The sequence below is a fragment of the Desmodus rotundus genome, chromosome 4, assembly GCF_022682495.2.
Source record: "Desmodus rotundus isolate HL8 chromosome 4, HLdesRot8A.1, whole genome shotgun sequence".
Taxonomy (NCBI): Eukaryota; Metazoa; Chordata; class Mammalia; order Chiroptera; family Phyllostomidae; genus Desmodus; species Desmodus rotundus.
In genome coordinates, this window is record NC_071390.1 from 58,162,888 (window position 1) to 58,170,425 (window position 7,538).

General features: G+C 42.2%; 1 pseudogene; it reads left to right on the forward strand.

Moving 5' to 3' along the window:
* Positions 1-4,033: 4,033 nt before the first annotated feature.
* Positions 4,034-7,039, forward strand: LOC112305371 (GRB2-associated-binding protein 3-like; annotated as a pseudogene).
* The last annotated feature ends 499 nt before the right edge of the window (positions 7,040-7,538 follow it).

Here is a 7,538-nt window from a genome sequence, read left to right on the forward strand (position 1 = left end):
AGAAAAAAAGACTTTCAATGCCTCATTTGTAGAAAGCTTGCTGTTGAATGCTCCAGAACTATACCCAAAGGGTTACTGGACACTGAGGCAAAGCCATCTGTAATTCCAGTGCTAAGCGTGATCTGCTTCCACTGGCTTTTGAGCCATAAGGATCACTTGTACCACAGTGCTGTGTCTAACGCTTCATCAGACACCATAAAGGAGAAAGGGACACTGCTCAGCCTGGGCTCAGAACCTACAGCATGAGCCAAAGGCACTGCCAGCACTGTGCCCACCACCCACCTCCCCTGCCACCACCACCCAGGCAGCCTTCCATCACCTTCCTTAGAACTTCAGCACTAACTCAAATGGCATCAAACACTTTTTTCCCTCCCCAATCCATTCTCCCCCCCACACACCTTCTGTGTATACTTGGGACCCTTGTTATTCAGTGTGGTCTCCTAATTAGCAGCCTGAGCATCACCTGCCCACTTGTTAGAGACGCAGAATCTGGGGATCCACCCTAGACTCAGAAATTAGGACCTACACTTTAACAAAATTCTAGTAGTTTATAAGAAATTGAAATTTGAGAAGCATTACTCTAGGAAAAGACAAAGCAAGTGAACTTACTCCTGTCTGGTTTCCACCCCATGCTGTTCTTCGGTACCAGTTCTTCAGGCCAAGTTCTAACCATCCAGTAACAGACCACCTGCTCACTTATTCCCCTACCATATCCAATTCAGCTAGGTTTTGTTTAGCAAAATAGCTTGGGCTACTTTACCTTAAAGTATAAATAGCTAATAATACCTGCAAACAGTAGTCTCTGATGGATTGTTACTGAGAACACAGTGGTAACCAAGAAAGTTTTGAAGTCAGAAAAATCTGGGCCTGCATAGCAGCTCTCTCAATACTCAGCTGTGAGGATCTCAGAACTTTAAATTTTCTCTGAACTTCTGCTCTGTAAAATAGAGATAGTGTCTGCCTTACATAGGGAATAGACATATTTCAAAGTATCTTGCATACCATATCTGGCATATAGTAAGTATTCTCTCTTCCTTTTGAATGAATAAACTATAATGTCAGAAATAACTGAGTTTCAAAATAGTGTTGATGCAAATGAATATCTAGTCAGTACCCTTCTTGCCGGTGTGGCCACATTGGAGACATTTTGGAGTAGGTAAGTATTTCTTGTGACATAAAATTACATCTACCAACCACTATCAGCTGAGTTTCACCGCACACCTCCCACCTGGTAACTTCTCTTGCACTAACTTATACTTCAGAGCTCTCTGATACAAACGCCCTTTTCCTTCCTCCTTGAAGAAAGTGTTTAATTGTCAAATTAAAAGGCCAAAAATATAGCAGTGGTGGAAGTAGGTTGAGATGTTTACACTGCAATAGTTCATGTTTAGCACTTAAAATATCATTTCAGCAATATTATCAACGTACAAATTATTAACTAGAATTGTTTTTATTATTTAATGTAACTGGTAAAATTACACTTTACCTGATTTTTAAATTTTCAGTCTGATTACTGACTTTACTTGAAGGAAATTAATTTGAAAAATCTAAATGAAAATACATGAAAATAATTTCTAAAAATTATCGGACTGAATATGTTGTAAGAATTAATAATGTTTCATTAATTTATTAGAAGACAGAAAAACACAAAACATGAATGAAAAAGTACATTTAACTAAAAGTTAACATTTTTGCCAAACAAGAAACAGTATAAACCAAGCTAAAAGTCAACCTACCACCTGAGAGATTTCCCAACACATGTAGCCAACAAAGTCAATAAGAAGACAAACAAATCAATAATGAATGTAAACAAATAATATGAACATGCAATTCCCAGAAAAGCAAGCCCACTGTCCAATAAACATGAAAAGATTTGTAACCTCACTAATAATCAGAGAAAACGCAAAATAAAGAACAAAAAAGCTACCACATTATACTCCTGTAATGGGCAAAAATATTGAAGTGTGACATCACCAAGTATCAGGAAGGAAACAACACAGCACAGCAGGAACCCCATATCCCGCTGGTAGAATTGTCTAGTAAACTCACATACCCACTTTGGAAAGCACTTGAGCACTATCTAGTAGCTTGACAAGGGGAACCAGGAACTGCACAGGTGGGCCTCATCTACCCTACAGCAGTGTTTTCCAGAGTGGCTACTGAGTAACAACAGGAGCCCTGGGAGCTTATTAGGAATGCCAGACTTCCTGCCTTACTGGGATGCATTTTTTTAAAAAGATCTTTTGAGAGAGAGGAAGCGGGGGGAGAAAGAGAGGGAGAGAAATGCTAATGTGTGGTTGCCTTTCATAGGCCCCTTACTGGGCACCTGGCCCACAACCCAGGCATATACCCTGACTAAAAATCGAACCAGCGACCCTTTGGTTTGCAGGCTGGCACTCAATCTACTGAGCCACACCAGCCAGGATGCTAGGGTGCATTTTAAGAAATACTCAAGCAGATTCTGAGGCATGCTAAAGTTTCAGAACCACTGCCCCAGAGAAACTCTCACACTTGAGTTCTCACCTGTTTCAACAGGATATTGTGTCAGGATATTGGGGACATGTTTTTTGACAAATTTTCTAGGAAGACTGTCTGACAGACTGGTTCACTAAGAAAGAGTGTCACTGCAAGTCAAGGGACAGTGTGCAGATAATCAGGTTTCCTCAAAGTACACATTTACACAAAGAGGTACATACAAGGATGTAGGTGTATAAAAAGTACTCATTTAGCTCTGGCCAAGTCGCTCAGTTGGTTGGAGCATCGTCCTGTATACCAAAAGATTGCAGGTTCTATACCCGGTCAGGGCACATGCCTCGGTTGCAAGTTTGATCCCTGGTTGAGGTGCACACGGGAGGCAGTCGATCACTGTTCCTCTCTCATATGGATTTCTCTCTCTCTTCCTTCCTCTCCCTTCCTCTCTCTCTAAAACCAATAAACATTTCTTCAGATGAGGATAAAAAAAACATTTAAAAGTCTAAAAACAGCTGCCAACAGAAGAATGGGTACAATGGTACATTATATGGCAGTTAAAATAAATAAAAGTAGGTATGCGTGAAACAGCAGGGATAAATCTTAAGATATAATGGTGAATGAATAAAAGCAAGTTGCAGAATTACACCTATAGGGTGATACTATTTAACATTAAGTTCAAATGTCACCAAAAATATGATGTAATTTTGCATAAATAAACATTTGCATGAAAGCATCAGGAATATGTATCTGGGAAGTTCATCTACTCATCTCTAGATAATGCCTGCCTGTGGTCAAGAAATAAAAGAATGGGATGGAGGAGCACAAAGAGAATATCAGACTTTAGGTTTTTAAAAAGCTATCCCACATATGTTAAAAGGTTAATATTTGTTAAATCTGGGTTGACATAAAATATATTACTCACAATATTATTGTGTATTCTTGTGCATATTTGGAGAATTTCATAATTTTAAAATCTTAAAGTAGTATTTTATTGTATTTGTGAATACTGTACAAGAAGAAATTTTTCAAAGTCACAGCCTCAAGAGTTAGTCCTCCCCCCAACTCCAGTTTCACTGGGGTATAATTGACAAATAAAATGTGTGTATTGTAAGATGTAGTACTTGAAGTTTGATATGCATACACATTGTGAAATTACCACCACAATCAAGCTAGTAAATGCATCCATCAGCTCACATACTTACAACTTATTTATTTATTTGTGTGTGTGTGTCTGTGTGTGTGGAGAGAACACAATCTAAAAGAGGTAGGGCTTTTAAAATCTGAATCTTTGTGACATCTAGTGGTAGCAGAAACAATTACAATTTAGTTACAATTAGAATAAGCCTTGAATCAATGTATTATTTATATCTGAATTCTAGGTTTAATTCAACTGTCACAAAATTTAAAAGCTTGTGCTTTTATTTTTATTTGTGTTTTTGGTGGTCTATACTTGGATATTTTTTATGAGGATGACACTTTGGAATAGATTATCTTGCATATATTATGTGGTTCATCCACTGGTCTGAACATGTCTTATTTCATTTGTAGAGTTCCCCAGACAATGTCCCCCTGTCCCTCCGCCACCCTACTTTCTGGATCAGTGAGAGCAGCAGGGACAAGCTACAGTAAGGGAGCTTCTCACCTACAACCTGCTACACACCCAGCTGGCTAGGTGTCCCTCCCTGCCCCAGACCTGCACCTCTGCATGATCTTTCTAAGCCATATAATGTCCCACCATTTTTCCAGGTCCCAGGCTCTTCCTATGTCCTTTACATCCATACAATCAGTTTCCAAGTCAACCTATAGAAGGTGTCACACCCACTATTGTTTTTGTTGTTGTTGACACTATTACAGATGTACCCATTTTCCCACCATTGTTTTCTTTATATCCCCTACTAGACTGTGAATGACTTGAAAGTAGGAACCACGCCTTGCATGTAAGTTCACCTGAGAACCTAGGACCGTTGTTGGCATGTACTAGATACACATTAAATGTTCATTAAATGAATTTCCACTACCATACCCAGGTTCAGACCTTCATGACCTGAAGCCTAAACAATGGCAATAGCATCCTAAGCCCAAACCACCCTTAATACCACCATTTAAGGATCTTAAAATATCTCTTTGCAAAATAGCACCACTTTCTCATCTTCCATTCCCAATAAAGTTGTTTGATGTACAGTCCTCATTTCCATTCTTATTGTCACCAGATACTGGCTAAACTTCCTAGGTTAGAATTTAATATGCTTCACAATTGGATCCAGATCAACATTCTTGAACTTCCCCTCTCACTACATCCCTGCAGGGACCTGCTAGTCTTTAAACATTGCACAGGCATTCCCGCCTTTGTTTCTCTACTCACCTCGTCCTGCCCACCCACAATCAATTCTGTACCTTTGTTCTTTGGTTTTTTGGTGCATTTTGGTCCCGCACTTCCATGAAACTCCAAGTGAGTTCTCTCCTTGTAGGTAGTTAAGTACTAACTGCCAAACTGTTCATTTGGAGCCTGCATCATTATTTGCCATCTTGCCTGTGCCTTTGTTCAACAACTGGAAGAGGGCTTCTCAAAGGAACTGACTGACTCTCACACCAGTTTTTGCACTAAAAATCTAGCTAAGTCCTCAGAGAGGAGCCAAATAAGAGGTATGTCAAAATGAGGAAAACTAGGTAAATGATAAAAGACCATTGAGGAGTCAGCCCTGCCAGCATCCCTGGCCATACTTCCTCTGGCGGGAGGGCAGGGGGCTGGCTCTTCAAGTTGCCCCCTCTCCCACCCCAGCTTACGCCTGGCACAAGCGCTGGTTTGTCTTCCAGCGTGGCCGCAAGAGTGGCAACCCTGACGTCTTGGAGTACTATAGGTACAAATACTCAAGCAAGCCCATTTGTGGGATAGACCTCAGCGAGTGTGCAGTGGGGAAGCATGTGGGCCCTGGCTTCATTTGGAAGGAATTTCAGAATAATTTTGTGTTCATTGTTAAGACTACTTTTCATACATTCTATCTGGTGGCCAAGACCAAGGAAGAATTGCAGGTGTGGGTATACAGCATCACTCAGGTCTGCAACTTTGGCCACCCCAGGGGTGGAGCAGATTCTGTGAGAGCCCCTCTCACACTCTCTTCCCTCCAGCCATTCCCTGCCAGCTCCCTTCACAGCGCCCATGCTTCAGCTCCTCCTTGCCTAGAGATGGCCCAAGCTCTAATACCACAGCTACTGAGGAAACCAGAAGTGAGCCAGAGTTTCCCTGCCTTCCTGATTATGATTCAGTCCAGCTGTGAGACTGGAAAACTGTGCCATGTCAGTCTACCCACCAGATGTGACAGCTGGTCAAACTCAGACCATTCATTGGAACAGATTTCATTTGATGATGTTTTTGTTGGTGGCCTGCAGCGGCTGCCCTACATTAACTCCGCCCATCCCTCACTCTGGGGCAAGTGTGGCTTCTCTGGCCACACTTGCCCAAGGGAATGGATCTCAGGAGGCACGTTACTACCAAGACCACAGGCTTCCCTGATCTGGATAGAGATATCAGTGGGCCCTCTGGGGATCACTTTTCTTCACCATTGCTGGAAACTTCCTTAAGTTCCACCATTCAGGTAGATAAAAACCAATGTTCCTTGTCCTATGGGGTATAAAAGAAGCAGACATTGTGTCCAATGTGTTGCCTCCCCACCCCACTAAGCCAACCCATCTCTCTAAACAGCGCCAAAAGGAGCAGCTCCTGTGGAGAGGGCAAAACAACATCAAGAAACCAGAATGCATCATGGCACCAAGAAGAATCTCTCTCTGTAGTTTAGATAACATGAGACCATGGAAAGCTGATGTAGAAGGCCAACCTTTAAGACACCAAGACAAGCAGCATAGTTTAAATTTGCCATGCAGGTTCTCCCCAATATGCCCCACAGCTTCAACCAGTGAATGAAGATAGCTACATGCCAATGGCACCCCTGGCCGCCATCTCTGGTCTCAATCCCAGTCTGATGATTACATCCGAATGAGCTCAGGAAACATCTCCAGCCCACTGCCTGAGCTACCTGCAGACCTGGAACCTCCCCCAGTGACTAAAGATCTGAAGCCTCAGAGGAAACCATGGTCATCTCCCCTAGACCTGAGAAGTCTTTCTACCATCCAGGAATATGCATCTCTAATCAGGACCCACACTGTGCCTTGCAATTGGACCAGCTTTCTCTCTCCAGAAAAAAAAAATGGCATTAATTCTGCAAGATTTTTTGCCAATTCTGTTTCCAGAGAAGAGGAAGAAAGCATCACCCAAATAAGGAAACACTGAACAGTCAACTTCCTGAGTAGTGGTGCTCTGATGTGGACAAAGAACTTCAGCCTAGATTATTTAGCCCTGGACTTCAATTCAGCACCACCAGACCCTGTACAGCAGAAACTTATCTTTTCAGAAGAACAAAGAGTAGACTATATCCAAGTGGATGAGCAGAAGACATGAGCTCTCCAGAGCACAAAACAGAAATGGATTGATGAGAGGCAATGCAAAGTAGAGAGAGGAAGACAGAGAGAAAGGGAGAGCGAAACATCAATGCAAAAGAGAAGCACTGACTGATTGCCTTCTCATATGTACCAGAACAGACTGGGGATCATACATGCCCAGACTGGGGATCGAACCTGTAACCTAGGCATGTGCCCTGACCAAGAATCAAGCCTTCAATCTTTTGGTTACAGGATGACATACCAACCAACTGAGCTGCACTGGCCAGGGCAAGGGTTTGAGATTTTTCAGTAGAATCACACTGATGTTCAACACAGGTCAAGATCCAGAGAGAATGTCTAATTTCCATGGGCTTGGCAAGAATCTTTGGGAGAGAGGACCTATTTGTATACATTAAATGGAGAAAAGAAGTAAGCAGTAGCATTCCAGAGGAGACTCTGATGGAGTCCAGCTCCTGCCCTCACCCCCACCTGTTGCCTAAGTTTGCTTCTTTGGCCACACTTGCCCATGCACAGAGCCTCAAGGATGCTTAGGATTGGCTCTACAGTCACAAGGGACAGAAATGGAGGATTCCACAGCCATCGACTGACATGTAGAAAATTACATTCATTCA